The sequence below is a fragment of the Orcinus orca genome, chromosome 14 (assembly GCF_937001465.1).
Source record: "Orcinus orca chromosome 14, mOrcOrc1.1, whole genome shotgun sequence".
NCBI classification, from domain to species: domain Eukaryota; kingdom Metazoa; phylum Chordata; class Mammalia; order Artiodactyla; family Delphinidae; genus Orcinus; species Orcinus orca.
In genome coordinates this window covers 20,682,264-20,696,834 of record NC_064572.1, presented here as the reverse complement: position 1 = coordinate 20,696,834, position 14,571 = coordinate 20,682,264, and positions in this window count along the sequence as shown.

The following is a 14,571-nucleotide window of genomic DNA, read 5'->3' as shown; positions in this document are numbered from 1 at the left end:
TGGAGTATAATTGCTTCACAATATATGTATTTTTAGAATACAAAATACATTATGTGTTTGTACTGTTACTTCCAAGTCAAATTCAGAACTACTGGGTATTGACTTATCCTCATTAAATTTACACCAGTATTTATTTTCTCCCATGCTGAAAATTTCAGTTCTCAGTGACAAAAAAAAAAAGAAAAATTACTCATTTACTCTACCCCAGATTACAAATACACCAGTTGTAGAATGATAATACCATTACTACCACCAAAAATACAATTACCAAAATGGTTTATTCTCAGATTATGTCCCACTGAGAGTGTAAACTGAAATTACTGTGTCTTAAAGTTATTTGGAATAGCTCTTCCCTTCATGATTATGCCACCAACTGGAGACTGAGTTAGCTTCGTTTTTTTCATTTTTAGTTTTAATGATTTCTTTTTGATTGAATTTTATTTTACAATCATGTAAAATATTTTTATGGCTCCAACATTAAATCTACAAATCTAAGAAGTTTGGCTTCTATCCCTGTTTTTTCCCATTATTCTCTTTCACTTTTATAAGTACATGTTTTTTAAAATCACTGGACAAATGTTACTGATTTATTTTTAAAAATAGCCCAGAGAATATGTATTCTTTACCATGCATTAGTAATATAAATAAAAATGTGTGATCATGGAAAATTTAAAACATACTAAAATCACACAGAAAAAAAAAATTTACGAAGTGCCCTGGACTCACCACCAACCTCACAATTATCTGCTAATGGCTCATGTTTTTCATCTCTACCCACCCCTGACTCATTTTTCCTCCTCCTGTATTATTTTGAAGCAAAATCCCAAATACTAAATTATTGTATCCATAAATACTTTAGCAAGTAAAATATAAGGAATCTCAAAAAATAAACACAATTATTAAATCAGCAAATATAAAGACTTTAAGCTTACAGGTCATCATTTATTTTCAGAATTCTCTTTTTGAACTAGAACACAAATAAGGTCCACCTACTGCAATTTTTTCTTTAAAAATATTTTCAATCTACAGGTTCCTTTTTCATAGTTTTTTTTTTTGTTTCTGGTGCCAATTTTTTCTTTTGTTGATAAAGCTATATTGGTTGTCCTGTAGATTTTCTGATAGTTGGCATTTTATAGATTGTGTCCCTGTGATGCCATTTAATGTGCTTCCCTGATCAATCTATTCCCTGCAAATGGGTGTTTGGATATAGGATCTTGCTAAGACTTCTTCAAAGGTAGTATTTTGTTCTTTAATCAGCAGGCATATACTACCTGATTCTTCTTTCTCTGTCTCTGGTGATCAACTCCTAGATCCATTAAGTCATTTAGGGGCTGCAAAATGATACTTAATTCTATCATTACTTTCTTCATATTTAGCTAGAGTTCTTCCATACAGTAAAACAAACTTCTCATCTACTATTTGGTTACACAGTGATACTATTTGTATAGAAATGCAGGATACAAAATACTAGCAAACAGAGTCCAACAACACATTAAAAGGATCATACACCATGATCAAGTGGGATTTATCCCAGGGATGCAAGGATTCTTCATATACGCAAATCACTCAATGTGATACATCATATTAACAGATTGAAGATTAAAAACCTTATGATCATCTCCATAGATGCAGAAAAAGCTTTTGACAAAATTCAACACCCATTTATGATAAAAACTCTCCAGAAAGTGGGCATAGAGGGAACCTACCTCAACATAATAAAGGCCATATACGACAAACCCACAGCAAACATCCTTCTCAATGGTGAAAAACCGAAAGCATTTCCTCTAAGATCAGGAACAAGACAAGGATGTCCACTCTCGCCACTATTGTTCAACATACCTTTGGAAGTCCTAGCCATGGCAATCAGAGGAGAAAAAGAAATAAAAGGAATACAAATTGGAAAAGAAGAAGTAAAACTGTAACTGCAGATGACATGTTACTATACATAGATAATTCTAAAGATGCCACCAGAAAACTACTAGAGCTAATCAATGAATCTGGTAAAGTTGGAAGATACAAAATTAATACACAGAAATCTCTTGCATTCCTATATGCTAACAATGAAAGATCAGAAAGAGAAATTAAGGAAACAATCCTATTCACCACTGCAACAAAAAGGGAACCCTCTTGCACTATTGGTGGGAATGTAAATTGATACAGCCACTATGCAGAACAGTATGGAGGTTCCTTAAGAAACTAAAAATAGAACTACCATACAACCCAGCAATCCCACTACTGGGCATATACGCTGAGAAAACCATAATTCAAAGAGTCATGTACCCCAATGTTCACTGCAGCTGTATTTACAATAGCCAGGTCATGGAAGCAACCTAAATGCCCATAGACAGATGAATGGATGAAGATGTGGTATATATATAAAATGAAATACTACTCAGCCATAAAAAGGAATGAAATTAGGTCATTTGTAGAGATGTGGATGGACCTAGAGACTGTCATACAGAGTGAAGTAAGTGAGAAGGAAAAACAAATATCATCTATTAACACATATATGTGGAATCTAGAAAAATAGTACAGATGAACCAGTTTGCAAGGCAGAAATAGAGACACAGATGTAGCAAACAAACGTACGGACGCCAAGGGGGGAAAGCGGAGGGTGGTGGTGGTGGGATGAATTGGGAGATTGGGATTGACATATATACACTAATATGCATAAAATAGATAACTAATAACCTGCTGTATAAAAATAAATAAAATTAAAAAAAAGAAATGCAGGATAAATGTTTTATTTTTATGTACAAGCTTTCAAAAGAAAAAACATGAGGTGGTTCTGCAGTGCCCAAGTTCTTCAGAGAGACAGAACCAATAGAGGGTGTATATGTGTGTATAAGAGATTTATGTTAAGGAACTGGCCCACATGGTTATGGAAGCTAAGTCCCAAGATCTATAGGCCAACAAACTGGAGACTCAGGAGAGCCAGAGGTGTAGTTCCAGTCTGAGTCTGAAGCCTGAGAGTCAGGAGAGCTGATGGCGTGAGTTATACTCCAAGGGCAGGAGAAGCCTGACACCTCATTACAGCAGTCGGGCAGGTGAAGTTTATTTTCCTTCATGGGAGGGTCAGTCTTTTTGTTCTATTCAGGCCTTCAGCTAATTGGATTAGGAAGGACAATCCTCTTTACACAGTCTACGAATCCAAATGTTAATCTCATCCTAAAACACCCTCACAGACACATCCAGAAAAATGTTTGACCAAATATCCAGGAACCCCATAGCCCATTCAAGTTGACACGTAAAATTAACCATAGGGCTTCCCTGGTGGCGCAGTGGTTGAGAGTCTGCCTGCCGATGCAGGGGATACAGGTTCGTGCCCCGGTCCGGGAAGATCCCACATGCCGTGGAGCGGCTGGGCCAGTGAGCCATGGCCGCTGAGCCTGTGCGTCCAGAGCCTGTGCTCCCCAACGGGAGAGGCCACAACAGTGAGAGGCCCACGTACCACAGAAACAAACAAAAAATTAACCATAATATCTTGCCTCCTCAAACAGCAATCATTTTTTTTTCCAGTCCTTTTTCTTTTTTTCCAAAAGTCATGGACTCATGGATTTTAATGTATTTGATTCTACCCATTGAAATTATTTTCATTATTGATGCTCAAATTGTTCCATTCTTGAACTCTTTAATTTGGCTCCTAAATCATTTTGACACATAGTAGTGTTTGACAGCTTCCCTCCTTTTGTTGTGATATTCACACTTATCATGTACATTTCTTGCTTTAAATTTGAATCAGTCATTTCTCTAAGGAGCCCTGCTTCTCTTTAGAATAAAATGCTATTTCAAGGCCATAATCTGGGTGCTAGGGGTGCACATTAATTACTACTTGGTTGATAATTATTTTTAAGTATCTTCCATAGATAAATCTGGGAATATGTAATGAATTCCCATTATTCGAATTCAGAACCACAGAATTTTGTTCTGTGTTTTTTACTAAGCCTTTTCTATATTACATCTGTATGTTCTCTTTCCTACTATGAGAATCCAAGTTACCAATAGTCCTGGGCCTGATAGAATTAGTCTTTCAAATAATGACTACTTGCCGGATCCTACATTACACACACAACAGTGTCAGAAGAACAATACCTGTACTACCACCAGCAATATGATTATTACAATAGTGAAAGATTTTCAGTTCTTTTATCCTTATAAATTATTCACTAGAACTGTATAGTCAAATTACTGTGTTTTAAAGTCACTTCAAGCAGTGTCTATGTGTAGTAATGCCACTATCTGGATATACATAATTCTTTCATTTTATTTGATTTTTAAAAATAGTTAATAGAAGTCTTACATGAGGAACTACCACGTGATGCAGCAGTTCTACTTCTGGGTATACATTTGAAGGAAATATAATCACTATCCCCAAAATATATCTGTACTCCCACATTCATGGCAACATTATTTACAGTAGCCAAGACATGGAAGTGACCTAAGTGTCCATTTGATAGGTGAATGGATAAAGACGAAGTGTCCATTTGATAGGTGAATGGATAAAGACGATGTGATATATATATATATATATATATATATGTATGTGTTCACACATACAGCAATGGCTTGATTGATGGTAAAACTTATGTTTAGTTAATTTATGTGAAAGGAAGTATGAATTGTGTTCGGATTCATCTTTTTGCATAGGGGTGTCCAATTCTGGCACCATTTGTTGAAAGGAGTATCCTTCCTCTATTGAATTGCATTTGTTTTCTTGTGAAAGATCACTTGGCTGTGTTTATGTGAGTCTAGCTCTTATCTCTAACCTTCCATTCTGTTCCCTCCATTCCCTTGTAGTTAACTACTTAAAAAAATTATGTATCCACCCACTTTCTTAAATAAAAGGTAGCATATTATACATACTCTTTTAGTCAGTTCACTTTGTTAGAACAAGGTGCAGTAGACTGGGTGGCTTAATAATAGAAACTTATTTCTCACAGTTCTGGAAACTGAGAAGTCCAAGATCAAGGTGTCAGCCAGTTTGGTTCCTGGTGAAGGCCCTCTTCCCAGTTACGACCTAGCATGGTGGAGAGAGAGCAAGGAAGCAAGATCTCTCTTGTTCTTCTTAAAAAAGCTTTAATCCCATTATAAGGGGATTTAATTACCTTATAATTTAATTACCTCCCAAAGGCTCCATCTTCAGATTATCACACCAAGGTTTAATTCTGGGGGGAGACAAACATTCAGTCCATTGTACCTACTTTACTCCTGTCTAAATGCATTCGTCAGTAACTCCAGTACAATGTTTAACAGCAGGGGAATTAGTGGCTAGGCTTTTCTTTTCCTGACTTTTGTAGGACAGTCTCTAGTGTTTCCTTATTAAGTAAGATACCAGTTTCTTGATGGATAGATATATAGGTAGGTAGGTAGATAAAACCATGTTAAAAACATCTCCATCAATTTCTATTTTATTGAGTGATTCAAAAATGAATGGATATTGAATTTTGTCAAGTGCCTTTCTTGGGTCTATGAAGATGGGGATATGATTTATATTTCTCCTTTACTTGATTATAATGATGAATTATATTGACAGTTTCCTAATGTTGAAACACCCATGTATTCCTTGAGTTAACCCTACTTACTCATACTAATCATATGCTTTAATGTGTTGTTGGAGTCTAATGATTGATAATATATAATTTATATTAAAATTCTGCAGCAGCATTTATAAATGAGATGAGTCTGTATTTTTTGTGGTGAAATCTTTGTCAGGTTTTTGTATCATGTTATAATTGTTTCATAAAAGCAGAACTGGTAGAACTCTCCTATGAAATCTTCTGTTCCTAGTGCTTTTGGATCTCATTAACTACTATTTTTATTTCTTCAGTGGAAAATGATCTGTTTAGACTCTTTGTCTCCACTGGGGTTATTTTTGGTAAGTTGCAGTTTTCTAAAAAAACTATTCATTTTATATTGATTTCTTGAACTTTATATCTTCCCTTCAAGAGATAAATACACTCATGTATTGTTTCTTCTTTTGTTGATTTCTTTGGAATTTTAGCTCCAGCTTGTTTTAGATGTATTTTTATTTATGTTATTCTTACTTTTTAAGACAGCAATATATTTAAAAAATGATTTGACTATATTCATTTCCCAGTATCTTCAATTATCCCCCTGGGTTTAGCTCTATTCTTGTTTGAGTACTTTCCCTTAGAGGGGTTTGAAGTCAGACTTTTGCAAACCTCATGAGGTCTGTTAAGTTCAAGGATTTTTTTCTCATCAGATTTAAATGACAAATTGGCAAATATGAAATTTTACAATCACAGACATTTTCTTTCTACAGCTTAGAAGTAATAATATATTGTCTTCTTGCTTCTCTTCAGTGTAATTCTTATTTCTTTTAAAAATATATTTGCTCTTTCATTTTGGAAGCTTTTAGAATTTTTTTTGGATGTTATTATATTTTACTAAAATATGTCTAGGTATAGGATTTTATCTATTATTTTGTGCTCGATAAAGACCTCTTTTCAATTTTCATCTTTCTTTAAATTGGGCAAATTTATTTTCCTTATTTTATCATTTTATATTTCTTCCTCTATATTTTAAAACATACCATCGAGTACTTCTATTATCTATATATTTTTGCTTCTATTTCTACTCTCCAGAAGTCTTTTTCTTTATATGTCCCATCATTATCTTTTCCTGCTGCCTTTTGGGAAAGTTCTTCAACCTGATAGTTCAGCTCACTAATTAATTTTACAAATTGGTGTTCTATAGTCACCTATCATATTTTTCACACCTTGTATTTCACCTTGTTAACTTTTCTTTCTTCTTGGTACTACATAACACTACCAATATCCTCCATTCTCTATTCAAGAGTATTTGTTATGCTTATTTGGATTATCTATTCGAACAGTTTTTTTCTTCATAAAGTTATTGTTCAGTTTATTATCTTTATTTTATAATTTGTATCCCTCAGCTCTCTGAAGTCATGCTTCCCTGAGGATAACAGCCATGAAGGGGCTTTTAAACATTCTTGACCTTATTCTACAGTAAGAAATATTTTCTCTCTCTGTATGACCCATTTGATATATATTTACAAAATGATATTAGTAAACATATTTTATACGTATTACAGTAATATTTACTTCATGAAGAGCAATGCACTCTGATACTTCTGGTCAACTTGATTTTATTGAAAAATTCTAGTTATTAGTCAGTATATTGATTTAATCATCCGCTAATAGGTCAACACCTACAGTTTGAAAACTCTGTGATGTGGGAGGGCAGGACTGAAAGTCAGGCAATGGGTAAGAAGGAGGGATTAAGAGGAGTAAGCCTTAGAGTCCCAGGTACCACAGGATCTCTCAGATTAATTTAGTTTGCTCCACTCCATTGGGCAATAGCTCTGTGTTAGCGTTCACTTCTAAACTCTTAGGTGGGAGCAGTGCTATGAGGTGGCAGTCCCTTTGGTTATATTACACATTTCCTTCCCTGGTGTTTGGTAGAGAAGAGGCTGGATCAATGAATATCCAAGGGTGACTGGTCAGTTTACACCTAAATCAGCTCCTCACCCTCAAAAGGCTGCTCTAAGAATAGCCACACCCATGGGCTTTGGTGGTTACTGTTGATTTCTGATGCAGATGAAGAAGCAATGTTTATCCCAAGGCCATGAAGCATGAGACTAGAGCAGAACTTTAAAAATCTGCCCCAGGGCTTCCCTGGTGGCGCAGTGGTTGAGAGTCTGCCTGCCGATGCAGGGGACATGGGTTCGTGCCCCGGTCCGGGAAGATCCCACATGCCGCGGAGCGGCTAGGCCCGTGAGCCATGGCCGCCGAGCCTGCGCGTCCGGAGCCTGTGCTCCGCAACGGGAGAGGCCACAACAGTGAGAGGCCCGCATACTGCAAAAAAAAAAAAAAAAAAAAAAAAACAACTTCCCCAATCTATACTTCATTGCTGCTCTCAGGCTGCCTTCGTCCTAAGGGGATTCCCAGCTCCTCCCAGACCAATTCACAGCATCCTTCACTCTCCTGGGACTTCTCTTAGTTTTTATGTTATTTTCTCAGATCAATAGTTCTTTTCCTTCCACAGTTTCCCCGCGGTGGGGGGCGGGGGGGCGGTTATGTTTGGGAAAACCCAGCAGCCCTGTGTTAGGTCTTTCCAGGAATCTTCAAAATTTAAGGCTCAAAAATCATCCTTTTTCAGTATGAAGTCCTCATTGATCAATCTGAGATGAGTCTATCTCAGAATAGAAATCAGGGTGATGGAAAGATTTATAATTTTACTTTTGTCCAGACTGCCATTATTAATTCTCCTGGGCTGCCCGGGTAGCACTCGTTCTTACACGTTCCAGGTTAGGCTTCATTGATGCATTTCGACAGTGTCTGTACAACCAAAATCAAAGGAGAGATTTCAGTCACTAATGCACTGAGAACGCGATCAATCAGAATAGCTCACGGAGAACAATCTTTGCATTTGTCTGAATCATGTGGCTCATTAAACACCATTCAGGTCCCTGCTTTTTCCAGGCATACATTATGGCCCATATGTGGGGATAAGCATACACTAGGGTTATCCGACAAGCACGAGGGGTGGGTCTCTGACCCTAGAGTATGACACGAAGAACTCCAAAAATTGCTTCTGTCTCCAAAAGGACCTCTGTACCTGCTCTGACCTTGTCTTCAGGTTAGTCTTAAATTCTCCATCCTGGTTTAAATTTTGTTATTTATAATTCCTTTGAGTTCAACGACAAAGACCAAAGAATTATTTCTGAACCCCAGTGATAAAAGCTTTTCCAGACAGTGGCACACATTATGGTATCAATGTTGGGTTGATGAGTGATCACCTCTCCATTCCAGTTAAACAGGTAACGTCTTCTACATCGGACTTCCTCATTTTTCTCCACAAAGATACTTTCCCTTCCCATATTCCCCTGATCTGTATTTGTCACTACTATCCATACCATTGCCTATAGTGATCCTCAGCTCTTTGTTTGCTCTCACCAACCCACAACCAACTTCTGTTAGTTGTAACTTATAAGTTTCTCTAGAATCCACACACTTCATCTCTGCTACCACCACCCTAGGCATCTCTCACTGGATATCTCCTACTGCCTTCTGACTAGTCTCCCAGTTTCAATCTTGTCTTTAATCCTTTCTCAACATGGCAGCCGTCATCTTTTCACCATGTCAGTACTATGCTGAAACTCTACAAAGTTGCCCAATTGCCCATAGAGGGGTCTGCAAATGTTTTTCCCACTAAAACATAACCATGAAATACAATGCAATTCCATTAGTGTCAGCAACTAAGGCAGTTGATCTCATGATCTCATTGCATACAAACTGGATGGGGGAATATATAGGGCACCTATTTGAATCTCTGGAATGAGGCACATTTTTATGACATTGTAGGTGTTCAGTAAACATTTCTTGAGTGCGTGGATGAATTAAACACAAGAAAGGTAAATTTGGTAGCAAGAAGCTGTTTGAAGATAAGTTCAGAGCATAGAATTCTGTGAGTGGAGTGCAGGAGAGAATACTGGGAACATATGAAAACTTAAGTTTTGTGTGTGTGTGCATGTGTGTGTGCACTCACACACATGTGCACATAGGAGATAAAATGTGCTTTTCATGTAGTAGGCCCTCTAGCAATAGTTGTGCAATAGGAAGGTTTTAAGGATAAAACTGTAGTACAGTTTTGCTTGTGTCAACTAGATTCTTGGCTAGATTTTGAGACTCACTGTTAATAAGTAAAAAACTCAATCCCAATTCAAAGCATAATTTAATACAATGTTTCCCAATATATTATTTGTGGGATTCTTAAAAAAAAGACTTCCATGGTGTACTAGTATTTTATAGCTGATGTAACAAATGTATTGGCTTAAAACAACAAAAATTTATTAGATAACAGTTCTAGAGGTCAGAAATCTGATGCAGTCTCACTAAATTACAATCAAGGTGTGGGCAGGGCTCTTTTCTCGTTGGAGGCCCAAGAGGAGAATCCTTCCCTTTCCTTTTCCAGCTTTTTTTTTTTTTTTTTTTTTTTGCGGTATGTGGGCCTCTCACTGCTATGGCCTCTCCCGTTGCGGAACACAGGCTCTGGACGCGCAGGCTCAGCGGCCATGGCTCACGGGCCCAGCTGCTCTGTGGCATGTGGGATCCTTCCAGACCGGGGCACGAACCCATGTCCCCTGCATCGGCAGGCGGACTCTCAACCACTGCGCCACCAGGGAAGCCCCCTTTTCCAGCTTTTAGAGAGGTTACTCGCATTCCTTGGCTCATGGCCCCTTCCATCTTCAAAGCCAGCAATGACCAGTTGAGTCTTTTTCATGCTGTATCACACTAACACTGATTCTCCTGCTTCCTCTTTCCTCTAAGGACCCTTATATTACCTCTAATTTATTATATTAATTTGATAACCAAACAGATAATTGATGAGCTTAAGCCCAATAAACATGCAGTAGAAAATAAGGATGCAACACTTTGGGTTTAACTGACCATTTACAATTATATCTTGATGATATTATCACTAATATCAGCACTTCCATGTTTCTGTTTTCACCTAAGGGGAATTAAAAAAAAAAATTCCAAACACCAAAATTCCACAGGTAAATATGATGAAAATGTTCCCCAAACTATAGTTACTGAGTCTGAGCTCATACTGCTGGCTGCACAACAGGCCAATAAATCAAGAGACGAGTTACTGGGGCAAGGACAGCACTTTACTTGGAAAGCCAGCAGTCCAAGAAGACGGTGGACTAGTGTCCCAAAGGACACTAACTCGTAGGGGAGTTAGAATTCCAGCTTCTTTTATATTAAAAGAGGCGAGGGTGTTGTTCGTTGCTGCAGACTTCTTGGTGTTGTAATCCTTTGTTCTTGCAGCTGTCCAGGTAGGTCAGTTCTCAATGTTCCTGTAAATCTCCAACAATAATGCTATTCTCTGTTCTGCAACTTTTTATCTGTATATGAATGGAAAAGTGTTATATCTTTAAAGGTCAGAGCCTTGAGAACAGGATATCCTGTACATTTCAGTCTAAAGGCAACATTCTTGTAGCAAAAGCAACAGAATACAAAGGTTAAAGTAATAGAAACAGATCCAATATGGAGGCAGATTCGTTCTTCCTTATTACATTATGAGCTAGGACTATTCTCTAAAGCAAAATAGTGATTAGCATATGTATATAAACCCAAATTTGGCTGATGCAGAGTACCTTAGGGGGTGTCAGTGCACAAAGTACAGAGAAATGTGTTGCATGAACGTTGAAAACTATTTAGCTGTGTTAAATTCTTAAAAATACATGGATCTATTTTCAGACTTTCTGTTATGTCCCATTATGCCATCCACTCTATGCTGATATGATATTTTAATTATTGTAAATATGTATTTTAATATCTGGTAAAGGTTATCAAATGGAGCTGAGCCAGGACTAATGGAATAGGTATTTCTTAGATTACCTAGATTGGTCCTCTGAAAAAGCCAAGAAACAAGGGTCCACCTAGTTAAGTTCCATCAGCACCCAGACTGGAATCCTGAAGTATCATTTTCCACCTAAAGAAACCAGTTTCATGGAAATGACTGAATGCTGGATCTGATTTGGGAAATGTACAAGGGAAATTGGCACACCTTGTACCAGATGGGAAGGAACCTACCAAAGAGGCCCTATTGAACGGACTCAACCGTTAACCTGAACTAGCTCCCACTGGACAAGGATGAGACAATCCATTAGAATGGAAACATCTGAAATATCAAATGGTTAAAAATCAGAATTAATTGTGGTTTATGTATGTTAGAGAACATCTCATTATTTTAAAACTAGTAAACCAAGATACAAATATTTACCCTGATTTTCCAGGATGAGCTGTACCTTACAGTAACTTGATGAAACCACGTTTCTCTTTATTTCTGTGTTCCAGCTAATAAATGAAGAAATGGTAGAATTAGAATATTACCAGTATTGAACTGGTAATAATAATCAATGGCTATTAACCTTAAAAAAAAATGAGGTAATAGATATTATATCTTATATATATATATAAAATATAAATATAAAATATATATTTATATATATAAATATATATTATATATATAATATATATAATAGATATTATATCTTCTCACAGAAATACACAAAACCCGTTATAAAATAATCATGTCACACACAAAAAAATTAAATCTGAATCTTTCTTTTCTATATCTCATCAAAGAGATGCAATCAACAAAATTCAAACTCGGGGGGAATTCTATATGACAAAAGAGCCTGTTTCTTTAACAACAACAACAAAAATACTGCGAAGATTAAAAACCCAGGCTATTGAAGGAGAATCCATGAAGAGACAAGACATAACTGAAAGAACTGTGATGTGTGCCCTTTATCAAGTAGGGAAATCGAGTGTGCACACATCAAGTAGGGAAAATTTAAAAAGGGAAAAGAAAATAACTGAGGACCTGTGAAGAATGATGAATATTTGAAGGTTTTAAGGCTATGTTTTACATTATTTTAAAGTGATGATGGTTGTCTTTAAAGTAAACACAAAAGCCCTAAGTTTAAAAAATTGGTGAAGATGGGGCTTCCCTGGTGGCGCAGTGGTTGAGAATCTGCCTGCCGATGCAGGGGACACGGGTTCGTGCCCCGGTCCAGGAAGATCCCACGTGCTGCGGAGCGGCTGGGCCCGTGAGCCATGGCCGCTGAGCCTGCGCGTCCGGAGCCTGTGCTCCGCAATGGGAGAGGCCACAACAGTGAGAGGCCCGCGTACCGCAAAAAAAAAATTGGTGAAGATGGATGGCAGGTATAGCAGGCTTATCATATTATTTTCTCTTCCTCTGTTTGTTTTTAATTTCCATAATGAAAAGTTAAAAATGTTTCTATTAATTCAAGTTTGTGTAGTTACTAATACCAACAATGAGAACTTCTTTATCAAGAGACGAATTCTGATGCTCGACTTTTCTTGATTAATATTTCAAGGAAGTTAATAACACACCATTAAAGTTAGAAACTCAATTACCTGCTCAAGCTTAACACTGGCAAATTTTCTTTCCAATCAGTTTCCTCTGCTTCATAAAAGTTGTTTCAAGAAAGCTGACGGAACTAGAAATTATAACTGAGAGATAAGAAATAACTTTGGAAATTTATTTTATGGTTTAATTTCATATTTAATCTAGACTTTGGCAATTGCATATACATTGCCTAACACACAAAATTTTAGAAAAACTAGCCATATGTATCATACTTAGAGATCTTTCTACTATTTTTCGCTCTCTGTTAAAGTATATCCCCCTTTTATCCAATCCTCTGTTACTTCATTGAGTGGAACTTTTTTTATGTAATAAATTTGGAAAATCGGGTCAGTGAACGAATAATCATACCTTTGTTCTAACTGACTAACCATTTGGATAAACAATCAAATTGTATCCTTACTTTATACCAAACTTAAGCCTATATGGATTAAATATTTAAATATTAAAAATGAAACCATAAAAGTAATATAAAAGACTGATGAATGTTTATATAAACTATGTTGAGGAATGACTTGCTCATGTGATATTAATTCAGAACCTAAATAAAAAGACTGATAGAACTGAAGACATAGAAAGTTACACCACAATATTGCAAAAGACCCCTTTATCCAAGTTTGTGACCAACTGGTAGATATTTAAAATACATGTTATTAAGAGTTAATATTCTTTTTTTTTTTTTTGCGGTATGCGGGCCTCTCACTGCTGTGGCCTCTCCCCTTGTGGAGCACAGGCTCCGGATGCGCAGGCTCAGCGGCCATGGCTCACGGGCCCAGCCGCTCCACGGCATGTGGGATCTTCCCGGACCGGGGCACGAACCCGTGTCCCCTGCATCGACAGGTGGCCTCTCAACCACTGTGCCACCAGGGAAGCCCCAAGAGTTAACATTCTTAATTAAGAACATTTACGAATAGGTGAGAAAAAGGTGCTCTTTCTGAGAGAAAATGGATGAAGGACATGAATAATGATGCACCAGTAAAGGAATGGAAATACAAATTACCAGTATATACATGGGAAAGAAGTTCATCCTGACTTGCTGATAATAAAATAAATGCAGATTAATATGAGGATGAGATGACATTTTCTCATCTGTCACATTGGCAAAGGAAAAGAGCTTGATTGGACAGGTGTGTGGCTTTTGGCCCACTAGCACTGCAAACTGCTGGGACAAGCAGAAGTCGGCACAACCTCTCTAAAAGCAGTTTGTCCGTATTAAGGCCTTTAGCATTTGCATAACCTTTAACATGGTAATTGTCTCTCTCTAAAAAAAAAAAAGTGCAGAAACACTAACATAAATGTTTATTGCAGCATTGTTTACAATAGCAAAAAAGCTGTAAGCAATCTGAAATCCCAGGGATGAGGAGTTTATTCAACCCTTTGGTAGGTACATTACAGATGCCAAAGAATGCCTTATTTATTTATTTATTTATCTATCTATCTATCTATTTATTTATTTATTGGCTGTGCTGGGTCTTCGTTGCTGCCCGCGGGCTTTCTCTAGTTGCGGTGAGCGGGGGCTACTCTTTGTTGCGGTGCGCGGGCTTCTCATTGCAGTGGCTTCTCTTGTTGCGGAGCATGGCCTCTAGGCACGCGGGCTCGGTAGTTGTGGCTCATGGGCTC